Source organism: Eurosta solidaginis, chromosome 1 (assembly GCF_040869045.1).
Source record: "Eurosta solidaginis isolate ZX-2024a chromosome 1, ASM4086904v1, whole genome shotgun sequence".
Classification (NCBI taxonomy): domain Eukaryota; kingdom Metazoa; phylum Arthropoda; class Insecta; order Diptera; family Tephritidae; genus Eurosta; species Eurosta solidaginis.
Window position 1 is genome coordinate 114,522,399 of NC_090319.1, and position 26,792 is coordinate 114,549,190.

Below are 26,792 nucleotides of genomic sequence, written 5' to 3' on the forward strand. Positions count from 1 at the left end.
TTAAAAAACTAGAATCCTTGGCCGTAACAGTTACACAATTTAATTTTTTTTTTATTCAATTTTCTCCATTTTGTAGAAAGCTTTTTCTATAGCCAAGGAAAAAAAACCTTGGTTTTTGAGAAAGTTATTTGTCTAGATTAAGGTAAGAGTTTCTTTGGCGCAAAATCAATCCAACTTTTTCTTTGTTTTCAAGAGTTTTTAGGAAATGTTTTTTGAGTGCGACCACTTTTCATAACACTACAAGTGTCAAGAGATCGAAACTAAATGAACTGTTCGATAGAAGCTCTCAGCTCAGTATATAATGTTCGGTAATACATGGCGCCGTGGCGTGGTGGTAGCGTGCTCCGCATATCCCTTCGAAGATCCTAGGTTCAACTCCCGGGCAAAGCAAGATCAAAAATTTAGAAACAGGTTGTTACAATTTGAAATATTTTTCTAAGCGTTATCGCCTTCGGGAGTGATTTGGCAAACACTCCGAGTGTATTTCTGCTATGAAAAGCTTATTAGTGAAAACTCATCTGCCTAGCAGATGCCTTTTGCAGTCGTCCCTCCAATTTGTCGGAAAAATTAAAAAGTGGCACGACGCATATTTGAAGTGAAGCTCGGCCTAAATTCCCTCATAGGTATATCGCGCCTAATATTTAGTTATTTCAAACCAGATCTTACACACCCTTACTTACTTTTTGTATATTTTTCATTATTTTGAAAAACTATGTAATTCTATATATGTATGTTCTTTTTCCTTTTCAGGTGTATATATATAGATCTGTTGCATGCTAACACGCCAACATACAGGGGTTATTAAAACAAGAAATACTTACATACTAGCATATGTAAACTGAGATAAGTGTGTATGTATAAGTCATGAAATTTAAACTGTGAAACCGGCTGTTATAGGATTTCTGTCCTGCATGCAATGATTTTATGATATCGAACTTTGGAAAAAAAGCAACATAACATGCATATCTAATATTGCAATTACATACCTAGTTAATATACCTACAAGAATGAACAAACATACAACAAAAGTTTAAGTAAGTACAAAAAGAACAAGTCAAACACAATGAAAAATGGGCATAATGAAGGTAAATAAGATCGAAGGATATTTTCTCTTGGTTTGAAGTATTTGTTACAAACAAATGTCTGCCAACTAGGGGCAAGATAATCTGGTAACAAACTGATTAGCAAATAATGTAATTGAAATTGAGAATGAAGGAATATTACAACATGCGACCAAAGGATCGCAGAGATGTTTGGAGCTTATTTAACAATAATCCTATACAATTTGCATATGGTAACCCGATGCGATATTCAATAAAGTCCTTTGAAATGTTATTTAATTACACAGAACCAACAGACTCTATAAAAGAGGTGTTCCTGAAAACTTACTAAAGTTTTTTGACACGCATGGAAGGTGGCCTCCTTGCCAAAAAATTTAACTCGATTTTGAAATGACTCGGCTAGATTCGCTTATTGTGAAACTCCATAAATATTCCTGCCAGCAATATTTTCCAACAAAAGCCCAATTAAATAGAAATTGGTTCATTGTTCCGCTGGCTGCACGAAAATAAACAAATCCTGCAAGCTTCCAGATCACTGCAGTATCTACTGGAGGAGAATAGCTTAAGCTGCAGATTCGTCAAATTTCATATTGACAGTCAAGCGGAAATTAAGGAAAGATCGCGCATAGAACCACATCTAAAAGTTTGTGAAAGTGAAAGAGTCCCTCGAAAGTATCGTATGACTCCTAGATATTTTGTGCTTTGTTTCTCTAGCAGGGTTTGCCAAGCATACGATTCTTATTATTAGTCATGGATTGATGACATGTACCAATACCCTGCCTTGAGGCGTGACACTGTTCAACGATTTCGTTTAGTCATATAGCCCCACTTGCGAAGTAATTTTCCTGCATCTCAAAATGCAACCAAAGCTACTTGTTAAGGCGGAATGTATTTCAGTGAAATGTCACTATCAAGGACCCACCAGTCTTACTTCCTTATATGACGTTCTGAGCTCAACGTGATATTCAACAAGATATTTTATTTTGGACCAACTTATAGTAATACTAGCAGACCCGGCATACGTTGTTCTTCCCTAAATTTGGCCTATCTGCATACATTTTTATAAGCTTTTTCCGTCTAACTCTGCCCTACCCCTCGACACTTTTTCTTAATCTTTTTATTCACTCCCCCCTCCGCCCTTTTCGCTTTATCTCCATCTTCGTCTCATTCTATCTCTTTCTCAGTCTCCTTAACTCTTTTCTTTTCTCACAAGTTTTTCTCCTTCTTCTTCATCTCCTATTGCCAGTCCCAGAGGGTGGTATGTATTTTGCTCCAGTCCGATTCCGAGTCTCAGTCCCAGTTCCACTCCGAGTTTCAGTCTCAGTCCCAGTCCTAGTCCAAATCCCAGTCCCGGTCCGTCTCTGGTATATTTCCCGGAAAAAAGCATCGTAAATACTAATATAGGCGGTTTTATATACGAAATTTCAGGCAAATCGAATAGGACGTATATAAATAGGTATGTGGGTATTATTAATTCTTGTCTTTATTTCGGCTTCGCATGCATATTTATCAGTTTTGCCAGGTTGATGCAACTAAATCGAATATCACAATGAACTTTAGAGCTCTCAGCAACAGCTTTCTTTTGATATCCATAATACACATACATTCTAGTGGTATCCGGGCCCATGTTTTGGCCTATATCTCGAGTTCCTAGTCACTCAGCGGTGTAAAACTTACTCTGTACTAAAGCATACATCAACAGCTTCAATTTGATACCCATAATGTAAAAACACATTCTAGGTGTATCCGGGTCCACGTTTTGGCCTACATCTCGAGACCCTAGTCACCCAGCGGCATATAACTTACTCTGTATTAAAGCACACATCAATCAACAGCTTCAATTTGTTACCCATAATGTAAAAACACATCCTAGTGTTACCCTGACCCACGTTTTGGCCTATATCTCGAGACACTATTCACCCAGGGGTATGAAAACTACCCTGTACTAAAGCACTCATCAACAGCTTCAATTTGATACCCACAATGTAAAAACATTGTCTAAGTGTTCACGGGTCCACGTTTGGCCTATATCTCCAGACCCTAGTCACCAAAGCGTATGAAAATTATCCTCTACTAAATCACTCATCAACAGCTTTCATTTGCTATCCATATTGTATAAACACATTCTAGGGGTACCCGGGTCCACATTTTGGCCTATATCTCGAGACCCTAGTCACACAGGGGTATGAAAATTATCCTGTAATATAGCACTCATCAACAGCTTTCATTTTATATCCATATTGTATAAACACATTCTAGGGGTACCCGGGTCCACGTTTTGATCTCAAGGCCCTAAGCACGTAGCGAAAAAAAGGTAAACGTTGGCCGATTCTCAAACCTACCCAATATGCTCACAAAATTTCATGAGAATCGGTTCAGCCGTTTCGGAGGAGTTAAGCCTCTAACACCGTGACAGAAGAATTTTATATATTAGATAAGTAAATTATGTCAACATTCAACTCCCTTAATGATATGGTGCAACAAAATACAAAAATAAAAGAAAATTTCAAAATGGGTGTGGCTCCGCCTTTTTCATTTAATTCGTCTAGAATACTTTTAATGCCATAAGTCGAACAAAAATTTATCAATCCTTGTGAAATTTGGTAGGGCGATAACTGTTTTCTGTGAAAATGGGCGAAATCGGTTGAAGCCACGCCCAGTTTTTATACGCAGTCGACCGTCTGTCCTTCCTCTCGGCCGCTACCACGATAACTTGAGCAAAAATCGATTAATCTTAACTAAACTTAGTTCACGTACTTACCTGAACTCACTTTACCTTGGTATAAAAAATGGCAGAAATCCGACTATGACCACGCCCACTTTTTCGATTTCGAAAATTACGAAAAATTTAAAAAATGCCATAATTCTATACCAAATATGAAAAAAGAGGTAAAACATGGTGATTGGATTGGTTTATTGACGCAAAATATAACTTCAGAAAAAACTTTGTAAAATGGGTGTGACACCTACCATATTAAGTAGAAGAAAATGGAAAAGCTCTGCAGGGCGAAATCAAAAGCCCTTGGAATCTTGGCAGAAATACTCTTCGTGGTATTACATATATAAATAAATGGTAATAGTCTAGTTGAGGGTCGACTGCTAATACGCTATCAAAAATATCGAGAGAGGTGTCAAAAGACGCATATTAATCTCGAGAACAATAACCCGAAGACGGAGAAGAAAAATTTTATCTCTGTCCGGACATGTTTGCAGTTGAAGTTGGCGATTTTCATGTGGTTGTTGTTGTGTTAGTACCCACAAAAAAAATGTGCATCACCGTGGCGGTAGCCAAGGGTTATTTTTTATAAGGGCGGATTATTAATACTGATGTAAAGACGCGTCGTTTGTCACCTCTCTCGATATTTTTGGTAGCGTATTAGCAGTCGACCCCTCAACTAGACTATTACCAAATAAATTAGCGGTACCCGACAGATGATGTTCTGGGTCACTCTTGTCCACATTTTGGTCGTTATCTCGAAACCGCCTTCACATATACAACTAAGGGTCACTCCCTTTTAAAACCCTCATTAATACCTTTAATTTGATACCCATATCGTACAAACACATTCTAGAGTCACCCCTGGTCCACGCTTATGACGATATCTCGAAAAGGCGTCCACCTATAGAACTTAGGCCCACTACGTTTTAAGTAATCATTAATACCTTTCATTTGATACCCATATCGTACAAACGCATTCTAGTCACCCCTGGCCCACCCTTATTGCGATATCTCGAAAAGGCGTCCACCTATAGAACTAAGGCCCACTCCCTTTTAAAATACCCATTAACACCTTTCATTTGATACCCATATCGTACAGCACACAATCTAGAATCACCCCTGGTCCACATTTATGGCGATATCCCGAAATGGCGTCCACCTATAGAACTAAGGCCCACTCCCTTTTAAAATACCCATTAACACCTTTCATTTGATACCCATATCGTACAGCGCACATTCTAGAGTCACCCTTGGTCCACCTTTATGGCGACATCTCGAAAAGGCGTCCACCTATATCCCACTCCCTTTTAAAATACTCATTAACACCTTTCATTTGATACCCATATCGTACAGCACACATTCTAGAATCACCCCTGGTCCACCTTTATGGCGATATCCCGAAATGGCGTTCACCTATAGAACTTCCACTCCCTTTTAAAATACTCTTTAATGCGATCCATTTGAAACCCATGTCATACAAACACATTCCAGGGTTACCCTAGGTTCAATTTGCTAAATGGTGATTTTCCCTTATTTTGTCTCCAAAGCTCTCAGCTGAGAATGTAATGTTCGGTTACACCCGAACTTAGCCTTCCTTACTTGTTTTTATTTGGTTTTCTTAAGATCATACTAATTTTTAATTCCTTTTCCTTGGAAGTGTGACATATTTAGAGCGAATTTGCATTGAAATTGCATTATGAGAGTAACACCAAAATCGCCGAAAATTTTCGGTTTTCCATGGTTTTAGGTTTAGGAAAAAAAATCCCAGAAAATATTTAGCTTTTCTAATGAAAGTTAAAGTTGTCAAGAAAATCTGACATTTCTTTATAATATAATGAAAACTTTAAAAAATATCCTGGGATAAGATAAAAGATAGGCAGGTAGTACTTTTTCTTTAGGAAGAATAACTATACAATTCATACTTCATGGCAATATTGAGAAAGGATTCTTTTTCTATTTAGCCGATTCAACTTTTCGATTTCGATTTAATATTTCGTGCGATAAGGTTATATTAATCAAAGACTACTCCAAGAGAACTTTTGCCATTCTTGAAAGCTGAATATTTATCACTTAAAAAAGCGGAAAATGATTGCTTTATTTAGAACGTTTTTTTAACGTTTTTGTACACACAAAAAAATATAGTGCAGGGTCAACATTTTTCGGAGTAATATCAGAACTAATTTTGGTGTACCTTCAAATTTAGCACCAAAACAACGCAATGTGAAACAATATGGTGTAATTTGTAGTCAACCCTGTTGATCGTTGGAGTGCATAATGACAGTTGTGAGCAGCAACCCGCAGTGGTGTGGTGGTAGCGTGATCCGCCTTCCACACCACATGACATGAGTTAAAGACCCAGCAGAAGCAGCATTAAAAAATGTGGTTATCATTGTTATTTAGATTAACTTATTAGTACTGTTTTCCAGATTTTAACAGCAAGCCACTGTGGTGTAGCGGTAGCGTGGTACCGCCTTGTTAATCAAATTTTAAGGTTACTTACTTACTTTATTGTCGCTTAAACGCTTCAAGTTTGGCAAAATTATACTTTGCTGGATTTCAAAGCTGTTGTAGTTGTTTGTGTTAATGCTGGTTCCCGCATAAACGAAGTCTTCTACTATTTTCACTGGCAATAGTGGCTGAGTAGCCAAGTCGCAATTGCGCTGACTCTTTGCTTGATGATAGCAGATACTTCATTTTATTCTCATTCGCCATCAAACCCATCTCTGCCGCTTCTTTTTCTAGTTTGGAGTAAGCAGAACTTCCGGCGCGGGTGTTCAGGCCGATGATATCAATGTCATCAGCATACGCCAGTGATTGCATGCTTTTTTAAGTTAAGTACTGCAGCTTTTATTATTTTCTCCATTTCATTCCATCTGGCCCGGTTAAAGCCCAACTTTATGTTTTCGGCATCGCTATTTCACTATTTAAAGACAACGATATTCAAATAATAATGTGTTTTAGGTTTTATAATCAAAACAGACTGCTCATGCTCTCATACACACGTACTAACATTTTCAAAAATAAATAGGCTTTGAATTATGGAATAAATTTACACATTGCCGCATGCAAATTGGCAATTAAGAATTCAGTAATTCGTCGTTTACTGTGGCATTTGCTTGTAAGGTTTATCCGCTATTAAAAAGGTTAAAATATTCTAGTACCAATACTTGGCAAGCTATCATAGCAAACCATTTTCAATAAAAACCCAAATTCAAGAAAAGAATGCATTTTGAAATGTCAACAAACTTGCAATACTGGAAGCCCCTAAAAATAATATGCCCAGTTTGACACTTTGAACAACTGGAAATGTGCAACGTCTTTGCAAGTAGCCTTTGGCCCGGTTCTTCAGTAGTTGTTTAAGCTAAGCTTAAACTAAATTTGCTTAAGCTCTTGTCAAATTTAAGCTGCAACTAAACTACACAGCATATTTTCCGTCATAGTTTAAGCCCGCTTTTGGGGTTGGCTTTCTTGTACGGCAGCATTGGTTTTTCATTATCCAGATAATTTGTAGATTTTTTTTTTTACCAACAAACACCGAAACAATATTTCTCGAACCTTTGAAAAAGAAGTTGATATCCAACATTAATTAATAATTCTTGAACATCATTCTCCAATCACAATCCAACCTTTGAGAAATTTTGTACACAATTACAGTTCTCGAGTTGACAGCCTACATTGGATATCGAGTTGAGATGGAGTTGAGAAGACCTTATAACGACTGCAAATGGCCATACGTTTAAATGGAATTTTGCACACACACGTATCAAGAACCGATGATAATGCAATAATTTAATGGTGGGGTGACATAAGGTCAACGGACATAACGTCAGTGAGGTACCATTTAGTCCCATAAAGATGAAATTTCAATCCAGGCGAGTTTCAATTGAAAGCTTTGTTGTTTTAAAATTGAGAAATTGCAATAGCTTAATCTCTAAACCAACAAGTTTGAATTTGAAAGTTCAGCTCTTTAATTTTCGTATGCACCTGCGAGGTTTTGAATTTTTAACCCATTTTGATTTGGTCAGATGTATAGCAGAAAAAGTTTCAGATTGAGGCTCAAACTTTTAACCGTGTAGGATATATACAACATATACAGAGAACAGACAGAAGCTACATTTTCTGTAAATCTTAAACTAATAAGTTACTAGTAATCCTTACACAATGCTTTATAGTTTTTCTGAAAACATGAGATAGCTATGACGATACACCTCTTATCTTTACAATCGGATGAATGTATTACATATTTTACAGAACTTGACGAACTTTTGAGACAACTGTGTATGCCATAATCCTAAGCTTCAGCCTTATCAAAAAATCGGTCGTATGGGATGTTTATTATATATACTACCGACCTCAACATTTCTTCATACAACAATGTATGTTATATACGTAAGCAGCTGGTGAAATTTGAAGACTTTAAAATGAGGTAGAAACAACGGCACCCAAAGTGGTGTGATGGTAGCGTGCTCCGCCTACCACACCGAATGCTCTGTATTCACACCCCGGGCAAAGCAACATCAACATTTTAGAAATAAGGTTTTTCAATTAGAAGAACATTTTTCTAAGCGGGGTCGCCCCTCGGCAGTGTTTGGCAAGCACTCCGATTGTATATCTGCCATGAAAAGCTTTCAGTGAAAACTCATCTGCCTCGCAGATGCCGTTCGGAGTCGACATAAAACAAACAGGTCCCGTCCGGCCAATTTGTAGGAAAGATTAAAAAGCAGCACGACACAAATTGGAAGAGAAGCTCGGCCTAAAATCTCTTCGAAGGTTATCGCGCCTTACATTTATTTATTTTATTTAGAAACAACGAAAAAACTTTTATCTGAACAATCGGTTGTATTATATGTACTACATATATTATATGTGGGTCGGATCTTAACAATTTTTCGGGCGATTATTTAACATATACTTATAAGAGCTCTGGTGAATTATGAAGCTTTTAGCGACTAAAACTTTTAAGAGATATGACATATAATACTTTTACCGGTAGTAATAAGCTTTAAAGCAGTAAATAAGCTTTAGAGGCAAGAAATCAAAGCAAAACCGCTGTGTAAGTCAAATTATTCTATAAAAAAAAAAATTTATTAACAGGAAAAATATTTTTTCTGATCTCACTTTTTACACCTTACTGCCTTATTGCTATGGACTGCAGTACTGTGGTCCGATCCGGATGGTTTTGGCAAACTTCTAATTGGGCATCAAAATATTGTAACGAATTTACTGCAATTCCCCTTATTTGCAATATTCTGCCAACGTTCGTATCGCTAAACTGTTGAATAAGTAACTCCAATATTGAATAATGGAAAAATGCCCTTTATTAATTTACTTCACAATAACGAATAGCTTGCTTAGTAGCCAAACTGATTGATAGCTCAAATGAAACTGATCTATTGCCCGACAGATAGCGTGCTTAACTGAAAACTGCTTATTGCGCCCCTGTCGTTGGTGCTTTTATACTCTGTGATTTCCTCGTTGCATCTTCTAGGCGCTTCCAGAATTTACTTAGTTACTGCCATATAATTATAACTACAGATGCACGTGTATAGCTTCTCAGATACGCGTGTATTTGTGAGCAACACTTCCACAATTATAATTGTATACTTTTGGGAGCATCTCAGATATATATGATATCTGCATGTGTTTGTGCATCTCTACTCCGCTGCGTGTACGTACATATAAAAAAAAAAAAAAATGTAAGGCGCGATAACCTCCGAAGAGATCTAAGGCCGAGCTTCTCTTCCAATTTGCGTCGTGCTCCTCTTGATTTTTCCCTACAAATTGGCCGGACGGGACCTACATGTTTTATGCCGACTCTGAACGGCATCTGCAAGGCAGATGAGTTTTCACTGAGAGCTTTTCATGGCAGAAATACAATCGGAGCGCTTGCCAGACACTGCCGAGGGGCGACCCCGCTTAGAAAAATTTTCTTCTAATTGAAAAATCTTATTTCTAAAATTTTGATGTTGCTTTGCCCGGGAGTTGAACCCAGGGCATACGGTGTGATAGGCGGAGCACGCTACCATCACACCACGGTGGCCGCCGTGTACGTACATATGTGTAGACATAATGATTGAACTATTGATGTGCGTACAAATCACTGTTTAGCATCGGCTTAGAGATGGCAATACCCCTTAGTGTTGCTAATATTCGTAACAATATACTCGTTCACCAAATTGAGGGACTTTTTTTCATTTAAACAGACAGAAAGAAGGACAGACGAACTTGAACATTTCCGTATACATTATGGTGGGTACCAAGCTTAATATATCATTTTATTATCATATAGGGTATATAAAGATGATTGAAGAAATGCTCGATACCTTTATATAAATAAACTAGCACGAAAAATTTGTTTCCTTGAACGGCGAGGTGATCTTGAATAATTTTGAGTTTTCAATAAATTCATTACGAATAAATTCTAAATGGTGTACTGGGTTTATTTATGTTAATTTATTTTAAAGAATATATTTTATGTTATTCTTTTTGGGTTGGCTATATTATTATTTGGAACTAGTTTTAGTAGAACAAAAAAAGTTCAAAAATTTATCTCAATAGCTTTAATTAAAAAAAAAAAAACAATATTTAAATCGGATGGCAAATGAAAAATATAGCGCGCCATAAAGGTGTATCAGGGGTGACTCTAGAATGTGTTTGCACGATATGGGTATCAAATGAATGGTGCTACTGAGGGTTTTAAAAAGGAGCGGCTCTTATGTGCAGACGTTTCCGAAATATCGACCAAAATGTGCACCAGGGTGACTCAGAACTTTATCTGTCGGGTATCGCTAATTTAATTATATATGCAATACCACGAACAGTATTCTTGCCATGATTCCAAAGGCTTTTGATTTCGCCCCGCAGAACTTTTTCATTTTCTTCTACTTAATATCGTAGGTGTCACGCCCATTTTACAAAGTTTTTTCCGAAGTTATATTTTGCGTCAAAAACCAATGCAATCACCATTTTTCATCCCTTTTTTCGTATTTGGTATAGAATTATGGCATTTTTTCAATTTTCGATATCGAAAAAAGGGGCGGGTCATAGTCGGATTTCGCCTACTCTTAATACCAAGATAAAGTGAGTTCAGATAAGTACGTGAACTAAGTTTAGTAAATATATATCGATTTTTGCTCAAGTTATCGTGTTAATGGCCAAGAGGAAGGAGAGACGGTGGACTGTGTATAAAAACTTGGCGTGGCTTCAACCGATTTCGCCCATTTTCCCAGAAAACGACATAAAAGCTATACCCTTACCAAATTTCACAAGGATTGGTAAATTTTTGTTCGACTTATGGTATTAAAAGTATTCTAGACAAATTAAATGAAAAAGGGCGTAGCCACGCCCATTTTGAAATTTTCTTTTATTTTTGTATTTTGTTGCACCATACCACTAGTGAGTTGAATGTTGACATAATTTACTTATATACTGTAAAGATATTACATTTTTTGTTAAAATTTGACTTAAATTTATTTTTTTAATATGGGCGTGTTCGTCGTCCGATTTCGCTAATTTTTATTTAGTACACATATAGTAATAGGAGTAATGTTCCTGCCAAATTTCATCATGATATCTTCAACGAATGCCAAATTACAGCTTGCAAAACTTTTAACTTACCTTCTTTTGCCACGCCCATTGGCCAAAATTTTACTGTTGTTGTTGTTGTTGTAGCGATAAGGTTGCTCCCCGAAGGCTTTGGGGAGTGTTATCGATGTGATGGTCCTCTGCCGGATACAGATCCGGTACGCTCCGGTAACACAGGTACCATTAAGGTGCTAGCCCGACCATCTCGGAAACGATTTATGTGGCCACATTAAACCTTCAGGCCATCCCCTTCCTCCCCACCCCCAAGTTCCATGAGGAGCTTGGGGTCGCCAGAGCCTCGTCTGTTAGTGAAACAGGATTCGCCGCGGATAGGTGAGGTTGACAATTAGGTTTGGAGAAGCTATATATTGCGCTGGCAACCTGAAGGGTTGCGCTACACACCCCTTGAATCTGGTATTTTAGTCGCCTCTTACGACAGCCATATCTACCGCGGGTATATTCTTACCCTTACCAGCTGTAAGGATTCGCGATACTTGCATATCAATTAAAAAATCCATCCGTGTGGAATTTAGTTTTGGGTGGTATTGCTCTTGCACAGTCTCCTCTCGTTTTAACAATTTTCGCTTCATCCCTGTACTTTAAAGGTACTGCAATCTTTACTTACAAGTTCCAGGTCCACTCTTACATTGTGCAATACTTTTTATATATTTAAAATTATTTCCTAACTACAAACACTTTCCGCTATCCACTGCGAGGATTTTTATACTCAGCGTGCTTTGCACACATAGTATATTAACTTTGATTGGATAACGGTTGGTTGTACAGGTATAAAGAAATCGAGATAGACATAGACTTCCATATATCAAAATCATCAGTATCGAAAAAAAGTTTGATTGAGCCATGTCCGTCCGTCCGTCTGTTCGTTAACATGATAGCTTGAGTAAATTTTGAGGTATCTTGATGAAATTTGGTATGTAGGTGTCTGGGCACTCATCTCAGATCGCTATTTAAAATGAACGAAGCCGGACTATAACCACGCCCACTTTTTCGATAACGAAAATTTCGAAAAAACCAAAAAGTGCGATATTTCATTACCAAAGACGGATAAAGCGATGAAACTTGGTAGGTGGGTGGACCTTATGACGCAGAAGAGAAAATTAGTAAAATTTTTGACAATTGGCGTGGCACCGCCCACTTTTAAAAGAAGGTAATTTAAAAGGTTTGCAAGCTGTAATTTGGCAGTCGTTGAAGATATCATGATGAAATTTGGCAGGAACATTACTCCTATTACTGTATATATGTTAAATAAAAATTAGCAAAATCGGATGAAGAACAGGTCCACTTTTTAAAAAAGAAAATTTAAAAGTCTAATTTTAACAAAAAATGTATTATCTTTACAGTATATAAGTAAATGATGTCAACATTCAACTCCAGCAATGATATGGTGCAGCAAAATACAAAAATGAAAAAAAATTTCAAATTGGGCGTCGCTCCGCCGTTTTTCACTTAATTTGTCTAGAATACTTTTAATGCCATAATTCGAACAAACATTTTTCAATCCTTGTGAAATTTTTCAGGGGCATAGATTCTATGAAGGTAACTGTTTTCTGTGAAAATGGGCGAAATCGGTAGAAGCCACGCTCAGTTTTTATACACAGTCGACCGTCTGTCCTTCCGCTCGGCCGTTAACACGATAACTTGAGCAAAAATCGATATATCTTTACTAAACTCAGTTCGCGTACTTATCTGAACTCACTTTGTATTGGTATAAAAAATGGCCGAAATCCGACTATGACCACGCCCACTTTTTCGGTATCGAAAATTAGGAGAAATGAAAAAAATGCCATAATTCTGTACCAAATACAAAAAAAGGGGTGAAACATGGTGATTGGATTGGTTTTTGTCGCAAAATATAACTTTAGAAAAAACTTTGTAAAATGGGTGTGATACCTCCCACATTAAGTAGAAGATAATGAAAAAGTTATGTAGGGCGAAATCAAAAGCCCTTGGAATCTAGCAGGAATACTTTTCGTGGTATTACATATATAAATAAATTAGCGGTACCCAACAGATTATGTTCTGTGTCACAATGGTCCACATTTTGGTCGATATCTCGAAAAGGCGTCCACATATAGAACTAAGGCCCACTCCGTTTGAAAGTACTCATTAACACCTTTCATTTGATACCCGTATCGTACAAAGGGATTCTAAAGTCAGCCCTAGTCCACCTGTATGGCGACATTCCGAAATGGAGTCCACCTATAGAACTATGGCCCACTCCGTTTTAAAATACTCTTTACTACCTTCCATTTGATACCCATGTCATACAAACACATTCCAGGGTTACCACAGGTTCATTTTCCTAAATGGTGACTTTCCCTTATTTTGTCTCCAAAGCCCTCAGCTGAGTATGTAATGTTCGGTTACACCCGAACTTAGCCTTCCTTACTTGTTTTTGGAATACTTTCTTTCCGGCATGTGGATCAGGGGTCATCCTATTTCAAGAAGTCGTATTTATGGTGCGATTTGTTTGAAATGTTTCGTTCAGGCAGTCTCTTGACACGGGAAAATAGGATTGCGAATCGGAGAGCAAGAAAAAATTGGTAATTAATGTGAAAGGAGGAAGATATGAAGGTGATACAGGGACCAAACATTGACAGGAGGTGGGAGAGGCAAGAAAATAAAGAAATTGTTTTGCAGAAGCTACAATATCATAAATGCCTCTGTTTACTGGAAGAGTAGTAACATCGAAGGGAGGCATATTATCGGAAGAAGGGGTCATTTATTTATATATATATTATATATAAAAATTAATGCCAGTTTAAAAATTGCGTTAGTTTCATATGTGTATATAGTTTCGTAATGGTTTATACCAAAGATGCTCGTCCAATGGCTCTTTAGACTCCGGTTGACTCCCAACAACCTCATTTCGACTCCAGGTGACCTCCAACAACAACAAAATCGATTTTGATAAAATAACACTGACAATTATGTATGCCTTGAAATTTAAAGGAATTTAAATATTCTGTCACACAAGCAAAAGATTCGATCTAGGTATCACTTTGACTCCAGTGGCTGTAAACCAAATTGATTTCGGTACACTCAGAGAAAAACGTCGTTCTAAAATCCAGCACCACCGGACTCAATTCAAGCTTTTCATGATCTTACTTTTTTGTTCTTAAAACAACAACCTTGTTCTTGAACTGACACCATTTTCTTGAAAAAAGAACGGCTAGTCTTAAAATATGAACAAATGTTCTATTATTGAGAACGATGTTCTGAAATTAAGCTCAAGAAAAAAGAAACGGTACAATTCGTGTGCACTACAATGTTAAATACAACATTTGGCACATGCTATCAAGCAGTTGTAGTTGCCCAGCGGCTATGATGTTGCGGTTGCGATCGTGCGGCGCGAGGTCGATGACCGTCTAACTCTGAGGTTTTTTAAAACAATTCTTTTATGGTCGTTCAGTTCCATTCACATATGCACAGGTAATTCTCAAACCTGTTATGAAATATTTTAAGTATATATTCGGATTTCATCAACAAAAAGAAGAATTTCTCAATAAGAGAAATACATGAAAAAATGCATATTATGTGTTTTTTTCATTTTTGGATTTTAATAATAGTTTCTTTTGTTATTAATATTTTTTATTAATGACAAAAAAATTATTATTAATAAAAATAAATAAGTTGGTACTAATTAAAAAAAGATCAAGCACAAACCATTCTTGAATTGAGACCGAAAAATGTTGAATCGACCTCAAATCGTTATCGAAGCGCGAGAACGAAAAATCTTAAATCAAGCCAAGTTGTGCTTGAAATGAGCACAGAAGTTTTACACATCAATACCAAACTGGTCATAAAATACTGTAACGAATCTAGTGAAATTCCTCCTATTTGCAACCTTCTGCTTACGTTCGTATCGCTAAGCTGTTGAATAAAATACTCCAATATTATGTATTACAAAATGGTCTTTATTAGACTACTTTGAAAGTACTTCGCAATTAAACTTCACTTCGCAACTGATAGCGTGTTTACATCAAACTGATTACGGACTACTCAGCTTCTGCTGCTTTTATACTCTTTGCCCAAATGTCTAGACGTTTCTTCTTCTAGAATCCTCTACCTTGTCACCAACCATGCGCGCGTGTTTTTTTGTAGTGTGTAACCATAAGCGTGTGTATATGTGAGCGAAGTAGTAGCTGATAATGACATGCGTTTGTGAATAGCTCTTTTCTGCTTGTATGTATGTGTGTACATGATGATTAATTTGTTTACGTACATACAAGTGTGTCAGCTTGCTTTATTGTTGTGGCTTTATTTACTTAGTATCAGATTAGTGATGTGAGTACCACTTAGTGTTACTAATATTCGTCACAATATGAACGGTGTGCTCGGAAAAACTGTTCTTAAAACAAGCCCATCGGTCACGTGTTAAGAAAAAACGTACTTAACAGACTTTTGTCAACGAATGTTCTTAATTTGGAACTTTTTTCGTTCGTTTTAGAACGATTTTTTCTCTGAGTGTAGAAAAATACGCAAGATGAAGCTTTGAAATTCAAGCAAATTTCATGTCACACAATTAAACGGAAACCTATAAACCAGGGATGCAACTTAACGTTAAGCTAATCGTTTATCAAAAAATTTCCACCGTTTCTGTTGAAACACTTCGAAATATTATCGATAAAGAAATTATCAAGATAAATTGTATCTCATTTTTAACTGAAAAGCTTTCATTAACGTTAAAAACGTTAACAAAAACGTGATACTTTATGTTTGAATTGTACTGGCAATGCTATAGCCATGGTGAAGCCGTAAGGTGGTAACAGCGAGCGGACATACACACACAAACTCCATGTAATTTGTTTGTGTAATTCGTTGGTGGTAATGTCAAAAATACTGTGAGATATGTTCGTACTGTCAAAATTCATGAGAAAAGTTGCAATCAGCTTGGCTAATGCTTTCACCTTTAATGACTCCGCCATCAATCAGCTTTGCCAGCATAGTTTGAAATTAATAATCAACATAAACGATTTGATTTCGTTTTGATAGGGCAGAAAACGAAACAAAATCATTTCGTTAATTTGACGTTCTTAACGTTAATAAACGAAACGAAATGACTTTGTTTCGTTTACTAACGTTAATTATCGTAACGAAATGATATCGGTTCGTAGGTTAAGCATGCCTGCTATAAACATTCATTCATTGCTGGTCAGCCTGCACTTGCTGCGCTGTTCGAATTTATTTGTTGTCATTCCAGGAAGGATGTTGTTGCACTTTTTATTAACGTTGTTGTAAAAATTAAATTTTTGCAATTCCGAGAAGGCAGTTGTTGTAATTTCATTGATGTTGTTGTCGTATGACCCCGTTATACAAATTATTCGAGCACCCTTGGTTTAAATAATTAATAAATTTTCAGTAACTTTTCCATATTATCTACTAAACATCGTTTAGCTTTGACAAGTCGATTAAAACTTCAAATCTCTTGTGTTCAAGTGAAGTCTGCCAAGCACCTAATTCCCACCCACGCCTTCTCATAAATACTCGGACACGTTGCCAATGCCAAAGAAAAAGAAACGTCCGGTGATTAAATTTGAAAAGCGGAAAATGGCACTCAGCACGTCACAAATGTTTTTAGCAACAAAATGTGTTGTAATTAAAATGAAAGGAAAAGTCACGTATTTTTAGAGCATGGCATATTTATGTACGTATACGTGCTCATATATATATGTGCATACATATGTTACCGAGAAAAGTATAAAAATGCTAAACTGCATACTAGTCCTTTATATTTTCTCAATTAAAGGACACCACAAGATAAAATATGACAGCTGGTTCCATTTATTTTTGTCTAATGGGAACCTAAATATGTATGTACATTAGAGCATATCAAGGTAAATGAGGAAAATACAATATAGAAATGCTCCCCCCTGTAGCGCGATTCACTAACTTTTGTCGATATTTTAAATAGAGTTTTTCACCGTACTCCATTATTGGTTGCATTGTCGATTGAGCTATTTATTGACTTGGTTTTAACAGCACTTGTTAAGTATTCATTTAATTTGTGAAAAGGTGGAATCTCTGGTAGCCAAATGTCAACATTTACGAAAAAGTCATAGCTGAGTAGAAAAAAAGGTAATAATTTCATACCGCCACAAATTTTGTGCAGGATTCAGCAAAGTATAGTATTTTTGATATTTTTTATGTTATATGAACATTTTAAATCTGCCCTTTTTTATAATCAGCGTGCTTGGCACACAGAGTATATTAACTTTGATTGGATAACGGTTGGTTGCACAAGCATAAAAGAATCGAGATAGATATAGATTTCCATATATCAAAATCATCAGTATCGAAAAAAAATTTGATTGGGCCATGTCCGTCTGTCCGTTAACAGGATAACTTGAGTAAATTTTGAGGTATCTTGATGAAATTTGGTATGTAGGTGTCTGGGCACTCATCTCAGATCGCTATTTAAAATGAGCGATATCGGACTATATAACCACGCCCACTTTTTCGATATCGGAAATTTCGAAAAACCGAAAAAGTGCGATAATACATTACCAAAGACGGATAAAGCGATACAATTTGGTAGGTGGGTTGACCTTATGAAGCAGAATAGAGAATTAGTAAAATTTTGGACAATGGGTGTGGCACCGCCAACTTTTAAAAGAAGGTAATTTAAAAGTTTTACAAGCTGTACTTTAGCAGTCGTTGAAGATATCATGATGAAATTTAGCAGGAACGTTACTCGTATTACTATGTGTGTGCTAAATAGGATAGGATAGGTTAGGTGGTAGCTGCCCTGATAAGGATAGCTCACTTGGACAGCACGAAGGTCCGTTGTGATACCACATACACCAAAAATAACGGTGACCTAGATCCAGCTACTTAGAGAATCGTTGGGTAGCAACGATAAAGCTCCGAATGATACCGATCTCAACTTTGGATATATCCTCGGGAGATCCAAGTGAGTCGCGACCGAAGTACTTTCGCCTAATTCTGGCAAAAGCTGGACAATCAAGCATAAAGTGATTTGGTGATTCCACCTCATCATCCTCCATACAGCTGCAGCAGGATGGAGTTTCCAGTATATTGAGACGTACCGCATGGATACCCATGGGACAGTGCCCTGTCAATACTCCAATGACCATTGATAGGTGAGCCTTAGTGAACCCAATTATTTCAGCAGACCTCCTGCCATCCACTTTCGGCCAGAAAGATCTTGCTACCCTGCAAGACGTGGTATCCGCCCAACGTTTGCTGAGCTGATTCGAGGCCCAGCTATGGAGGAGCAATCCACAGGTGGCCAGCGGGATCCCGAAGTCCCTACAGCCATCTTCATCCGGTTCAGTTGTACCGATGCGGGCTAAGAGATCCGCTTGACAGTTACCCGGGATATCACTATGGCCCGGGACCCAGATAATCTTAATTGTAAAATAATTCGATGCAATCGCAAGCGAGGTCAGGCACTCCCAGACCACCCTCGATCGCACTGTAGTTGAGCTCAAGGCCTTGATAGCCGATTGGCTATCAGAGTAGATGTTAAATTCCCTAACCGTGGTAGCACTGGATAGCATTCCATCCACCGCATCCTTAATCGCAGCAATTTCCGCTTGGAATACACTGCAGTGATCAGCCAACTTAAACTTGCGGCTTAAATTTAGCTCTTGACAAAAGACCCCCCCACCAACCTTTCCATCCAGCTTTGACCCATCCGTGAACAAGTTAACCGGTCCCATGCCCCAGATAATTCCTCTTCCCCAATCCTCTCTCTCTGGAATAACTGGGGTGAAGGTTGTATAGGGAGCTGTTATCGGCATACAGTAGTCCGTTCTGTCCGGGATGAAGTCGAAACTGGTAAGAAGGCTAGAGTGTCCGCGGTCAGAAAGTCTATATCCCATATCACGAAGCCTGACCAACGACCTTGCCGCGGCCGCCTTTCCCGCAATATCTACTGGGTATATGTTCAGCATGACGTTCAGTGCCAAGGTAGGCGTTGTTCTGAGAGCGCCACTGATACCGATCAGCGCCGTCCGTTGCACTGACACTAACATTTTGGAGGTGCTCGCCGTGTCCAGTGCTTTCCACCAGACCAGCACCCCATATAGCAGAATCGGTTTGACCACCATCTCATAAAGCCAGTGTACTATTCTTGGCGAGATTCCCCATCTCTTTCCGATAGCTCCTCTGCAGCAGTACAAGGCAATGGCGGCCTTCCTGGCCCGATCTTCCGCATTGGGTCTCCAGGACAGTTTCTTGTCCAAAACAATCCCCAAATATTTAACCCTATCAGAAAGTACCAACGGTACCCCTGCAATCGAGGGAGTTCTGAAATCGGGCACCTTATATCTTCTTGTGAAAAGGACCAATTCCGTTTTTCCCGGGTTGACCGCCAATCCACATGATTCAGCCCACCTAGCCACAGTATCCAGGTAGCCCTGAAGAACATCGCGCAGGGCGCCCAGAAATTTGCCTCTGACTAGGATAGCGAGGTCATCTGCATAGGCAACCACCCGACAACCATTGGCTTCCAGCTCCACAAGAAGCTCGTTGACTACCACAACCCAGAGGAGAGGAGATAGGACACCCCCTGTGGCGTGCCCCTGCACACCTTCCTCTTAATTATGGCCCCTCCCCACTCCGCTGCGACAATTCTGCCGCATAGAAGTTTGCTAATAAATTCAACCAGAGCCGCCTCGACTCCTAAACCCACCAGAGCTCTTTCGATTGACCCCGGTAAGACATTGTTAAAAGCTCCCTCGATGTCTAGAAAGGCACCCAGAGCATACTCTTTGTGTTCTAGGGACCCCTCTATTTGCTTTACAATCGAATGGAGAGCCGTTTCCGTCGATCTGCCCTTGCAGTACGCATGTTGTGAAGCCGACAGTAACCCCCGAGGTATCCTTTCCCGTAGGTACAGGTCAATCAACCGCTCAAACGTCTTAAGAAGAAACGACGAGAGACTGATTGGCCTGAAATCCTTAGGTGATACATGAGAGCTTCTGCCGGCCTTCGGAATGAAAATAACCCTAACCGTGTGCCAAGACTTCGGGATATAGTTAAGCCTGAGGCAGTTAGTATATATGATGGCCAACCAGCGGCAGGAAATCCCCAAAGACCTTTGAAGCTGCGCAGGAATGATTCCATCCGGGCCCGGAGACTTATAGGGCTTGAACGACCCTATAGCCCAGGTTATCTGACTTTCCCGTATTGGAATGGCAGGCACTTCTGCATGGCCAACGACCGCCGACCATGCAGGCGAAGATCCCTGCTCAACTGGGACATCGGGAAAATGATTGTCCAGTAAAAGCCTTAGGGACTCCTCGCTACTCATCGACCAGTCCCCACCATCATCTCTCAGATACCCCAGAGGAGCGGGGTTCCTAGAGAGTATTTTTCTAAATCTCGCGGATTCATTGCAGCCTTCTACGTTTTCGCAGAAGCTTCGCCATGCATCTCGCTTGGCTATCCTTATTTCATATTTATAAATCCCCAGACTCACCCTATAGAGCTCCCAGTCCGAGGGTAATTTACTCCTCCTGGCTCTGTTGAAGAGCCGCCGACTGGACGCTCTTAGGTCGTCAAGAGAATCCGACCACCAGGGCGGCTTGCCCTTCCCCCTGTAAGTTTTCAATGGGCAGGACAGCTGAAAGGCGCTATTGCTTACCGAGGTGAAGTTTTCCACCAGAACGTCTATCTCAGATTCGGACAGGCCCGAACTAATGATAGGCACCGCAGGCAGTAGCTCTCCCAGCTTCCTACAATACAAGTCCCAGTTAGTACTTTTAGGGTTCCTAAAAGTTATTTTACCGGGACGTTCTTCGTTCACTGAGAACTGAATATATCGGTGATCAGAGAAGGAGTGCTCATTGAGAACCCTCCATCCAGATATCCGACCTTCCAGTTCTCTACTAACCAGGGTGAGGTCCAGGACCTCCTCCCTTAACGCAGTAATAAAAGTCGGGTCATTGCCCCTATTACATATACAAAGTCCCTCATCTACAATAAAAGTAAATAAAGACTCACCTCTAGTGTTGGTATCCGAGCTTCCCCAAATGCTATGATGGGCATTTGCATCGGCACCGATGATCACGCCAACACCTCTCCGCCTTGCTTCAGCGGTGATTTCACCCAGTATCGCAGGTGGTGGTCCCACTACGTCCCCGTGGGGCATGTACGCTGAGACCACCCACATTTCATTACTTCCTCGCTCGAGGCAGACCGTGGTTACGTCAGCATTGCTGAAATTAGAGAGAATAAAAGCTTTAATCTCTTTTTTAACAAGCACACAGGATCTAGGCCTACTTGCCTCCGCATGCACCAAGGTGTTGAATTTTCCAGTCCTTAATCCAGAAATCTTACTGCCGTTACTACTCAGCCACGGCTCCTGGACAAGGACTATATCCACTCCGCCTTTTTCAAGGCAGAGCGACAAATTTGCGGAAGCCGCCTTAGAGTGCTGAAGATTGATTTGACGGATTTCCATCAAAAGCGCTCTTCTTCCGCACCCCATCCTTGGCGGATTCGTATTAGTATTGTCCATTCTAAAAAAGTCCCCCCTCAAGGCCGCTATCCGGAGCCGATTGTGTAGTCGCCCTTTAACGATCTCGTGGTTATCTATGCTACGCAGGGAGGCCACGCGAGGGTTGACGCATTACCTTATGAGTAATGCGTTCAGAGCCAGACCGGACGCGAAGCGGGAAAATATTCAACCGCACCTACACCACCAACTTAACGGCGACGGAGCCGGAACGTACCTTGAGGCCCGCCACGGTTTTAACGGGACGTGGGCAGGTGCAGCATTAGCCTACCAGCCATTTTGGTAGGGTTTCACCCCGACCTACTAAAGTGGCAGAATACCGCACCTACCAGCCCAATGTCATCAAGTCAAAATGTAAAGTGAAATCAAAGTCCTTAAACAGTCCAGTTCGTCACCGTTGTGTACCGATCTTGACTCTCCCTCCCCTGAGCTCGGCACAATGACTCAAGGGGTGCGGGTTTTATCGAGTTGTCCTCTCTAGATCCGCCATTATCAGTAGAAGCAGGGGCACCTCGTGCAGGACGTGATAACTAATCACGCGTGACATTCGTCACTATGGCCGGTCTAAGACTGATATCAGTCCCTGATCCAGAGCCTGAAACCACTTATGATATCTAAGCCAAGTATCTTAGCCCCCTAAGCTAAATAAAAATTAGCAAAATCGGATGAAGAACACGCCCACTTAAAAAAAAAATGTGTTAAGTCAAATTTTAACAAAAAATTGAACATCTTTACAGTATATAAGAAAATTATGTCAACATTCAACTCCAGCAATGATATGGTGCGACAAAATACAAAAATAAAAGAAATTTTCAAAATGGGCGTGGCTCCGTCCTTTTATTTAACTTGTCTAGAATAATTTTAATGCCATAAGTCGAACAAAAATTTACCAATCCTTGTGAAATTTGGTAGGAGCATAGATTCTATGACGGTAACTGTTTTCTGTGAAAATGGGCGAAATCCGGTTAGGCCACACCCAGTTTTTATACACAGTCGACCGTCTGTCCTTCCGCTCGGCCTTTAACACGATAACTTGAGCAAAAGTCGATATATCTTTACTAAACTAAGTTCACGTACTTATCTGGACTCACTTTATCTTGGTATATAAAATGGCCGACTATGACCACGTCTTTTCGATATCGAAAATTACGAAAAGTGAAAAAATGTCATAATTCTATACCAAATACAAAAAAAAGGGATGAAACATGGTAATTGGATTGGTTTATTGACGCAAAATATAACTTTAGAAACAACTTTGTAAAATGGGAGTAAAACCTACAATATTAAGTAGAAGATAATGAAAAAAATTCTGCAGGGCGAAATCAAAAGCCCTTGGAATGTTTGCAGGAATACTGTTGGTGGTATTACATATATAAATAAATTAGGGGTACCCGACAGATGATGTTCTGGGTCACCCTGATCCACATTTTGATTGATATCTCGAAAACGCATTGACATATACAACTAAGCCCACTCCCTTTTAAAATACTCACTAACACCTTTCATTTGATTCCATTTCGTACAAACACATTCTAGAGTCAGCCCTGGTCAACCTTTATGGCGATATCTCGAAAAGGCGTCCACATATATAACTAATGCCCACTCCCTTTTAAAATACTCATTAACACCTTTCATTTAATTCCCATATCGTACAAACACATTCTAGAGTCACCCCTGGTCCACCTTTATGGCGATATCTCGAAAAATCGTTCACCTATAGAACTAAGGCCCACTCCTTTTTAAAATACCTATTAACACCTTTCATTTGATACCCATATCGTACAAATGCATTCTAGAGTCACCCCTGGTCCACCTTTATGGCGATATCTCGAAAAGGCGTTCACCTATAGAACTAAGGCCCACTTCCTTTTAAAATACTCATTAACACCTTTCATTTAATTCCCATATCGTACAAACACATTCTAGAGTCACCCCTGGTCCACCTTTATGGCGATATCTCGAAAAGGCGTCCACCTATAGAACTAAGGCCGACTCCCTTTTAAAATCCTCATTAACACTTTTCATTTGAAACCCATATCGTACAAACAAATTCTAGAGTCACCCCTGGTCCACCTTTATGGCGATATCTCGAAAAATCGTTCACCTATAGAACTAAGGCCCACTCCCTTTTAAAATACTCATTAACACCTTTCATTTGAAACCCATATCGTACAAACAAATTATACAGGCACCCCTGGTCCACCTTTATGGCGATATCTCGAAAAGACGTCCACCTAAAGAACTAAGGCCCACTCCATTTTAAAATACTCATTAACACCTTTTATTTGATACCCATATCGTACAAACAAATTTTAGAGTCACCCCTGGTCCACCTTTATGGCGATATCCCTAAATGGCGTCCACCCATAAAACTCTGGACTGCTCCCTCTTAAATTACTCTTTAATACCTTCCATTTGACACCCATGTCATACAAACATATGTTCATTTTCCTACATGGTGATTTTCACTTATTTTGTCTCCAAATCTCTCAGCTGAGAAATTGTTTACCATTCCATCAGCATCAAAAAGACCTTTTGAATGAAAAGTGGAGTTAGCAGCTTTAACCGCGTCGTCGACGATATGCATACAAACTTATTTTATTTTAATAATGAAATTCACAAGGTCCCCTATTCGCCGTATGTGGTATGCTTTAATCAAATTTTATATTGGAAACCATGGATATAACTGAAACCTTTACATTTTACATGAATACGACACTCTTGTGAGTTGTCCAGTTGTATTTAAATTATGCTTGAATTTAAGGTATAGATAGTGTTATTTATATCTTAACTAAATGCTTAAATAGATGTTTACATTAAGGTTTACAGTTTCTACAGAAAAAATTTGATTTGAAACATTGTATCGTAAAATTCGAACCCACGAGGAATGTTTTCACTTTCATGATACGCTCTTATGTACATAGTAGAAGAGTTAAAGAAAACGAGCGATTAATGTACAAAACGAGACTCTTGAGATATTTTCCATTTCCAACATTTTTACGACCACTATGTGGGCATTCCTAAAGGTTAATTACCTGCAATACAGTCACCTACACGTTCTTTTAATATAAAGTCAAGGGATTTGACCAGCGACACCACTAGTAATGACTGAAGAGCAAATACATATGTCTCCGACGCCATTTGGAATGAATTCAGCTTTTCCCGTTCGGAACGACCTTAGCCTCCAAAATACTTTTTCCCGTTATACTAAAATTAATTACTTATGCACTTACCCTGAAGGGATGTAGGTAGCTAGTGATACAAATTTCTGGTTCAGCACTAGACATAAAAAACTAAATATGTAGGGTAGATACTTAACTAACCGGACATTTTCGCCCATAGCGTTTTGCTCTACTTTTAAAAGAAACTCTGTTATTTCACTTTTAGTTTGTGTGTGTGAAGTGACGTGTTAAGTCGTGCAGCATTTCAGTTGTTTTTCTAGTTGTACTTCAATTGGTTTAGGTGAGTTTTTATACCTTTCATGAAAATGGAATAGTATGAAAATTGTAAGTCCTTAAAGGAAAATAGATAGACCCACCATTAAGTATACCGAAATAATCAGGATGAAGAGCTTAGTTGATTTAGCCATGTCCGTCTGTCCGTTTGTATGCAAACTAAGTAGTCCCTCAATTTTTAAGATATCTTGCTAAAATTTGGTGAGCGATTAAACATTTTTCGGAACCGGCCGGATCGGACCACTATAGCATATATCCTCCATACAACCGATTTTTCAGAAAAAGAGGATTTTTGTCATATCTTCCTCAATTTATCAGATTGAAGCTTCAAACATCACCATATGCTTTCGTATATTGCATATATTGTTGTCTGAAAAAATGGATAAGATCGGTCTATATATAGTATATATCCCCCACAAGCGATTGTTCAGATAAGAAACTTTTCGTAATTACTGCCCCATTTTAAGAGCTGGAGGCTTCAAATTTCAACGAATGTTTACGTATATAGCATATATTGCTATCTGAAAAAATCGGAGAGATCGGTGGTATATATATTGCACACTAAAAAAAAATTATGTAAACTTACCGCTATTAAGCTAGGCAACTGTTTACCTATTCTAATAGCAGCAATTTTACACACAGAAAGTTTACGCGTAAAATTAAAACATTAATTTAAACATTAAATGTGTAGTCATGCGCAAATTTACGCTTTATATGTGTAAAAGCTTAAGCACCGAAGTTGTAAACTTACACAGTATTACCCATCGATGTGTAATTTTCAACTCTAACCCTACACTAGTCGAAATATATATACGGGCAGAGGCTTTTTGCAATTTTCACCGGGCTTTGCTCCAGTTAGATTATTTTAGCTATCTTTTTATGAAAATATATGTCAATATATAATACAAACATTAAAAGTAAATGTTTATGACTTAGAAAATTTCTTGAAAAATTTCAAGCTTTTACTTAGAGTTTTTTAGAATTTTTTCGAGTATGGAGCATTGAATTCTAGTATAATGATGTGATAACCTTAAGTCGGTAAATATTTTTTTTTTATTTGTGGCCATTTTTTTAACGGGCTGCCACATTTGCTTTCATACAAGCTTTTGACGTAATATTTTTATAGTCATAAAAAAAATTGTCAAAAATCAGGAACATTTTTACCGACTTAATATTGTTACGAATATTAGCAAAACTAAGGGGTGCTGCCATCTCTAGGCCGATGCTAAGCAGTGACGTGAATTCACATCAATAATTCAATCATTATGTATCTACATAAACGAATCAATAATTGCGTCTACACATATATACGTATACGATCAGCGGAGAAGCAATGCACAAACACATGCATATATCTTATCTGAGTTGTCACAAGAGAGGGCAATAATTTGTGCAAGTATTACTCAAATGAGAAATTATACATCTGTAGTTGTAGCTGAGAAATTTATAACTAACTAAGTAAAATT

General features: G+C 38.6%; 1 protein-coding gene across 4 annotated transcripts in view; it reads left to right on the forward strand.

Moving 5' to 3' along the window:
• Positions 1-26,792, forward strand: part of dpr11 (defective proboscis extension response 11) — an 836,108-nt gene that overhangs the window by 170,159 nt on the left and 639,157 nt on the right. The window contains exon 1 of one of the 4 annotated variants that reach the window (XM_067761413.1): positions 768-1,034. The exons of 2 other annotated variants lie outside the window; for them this stretch is intronic. The gene's annotated coding sequence lies outside the window, so the exon portion shown is untranslated. Of the gene's footprint in view, positions 1-767; positions 1,035-26,792 lie in introns of those variants that run through there. One more of the 4 variants, XM_067761423.1, reaches the window with a different exon arrangement.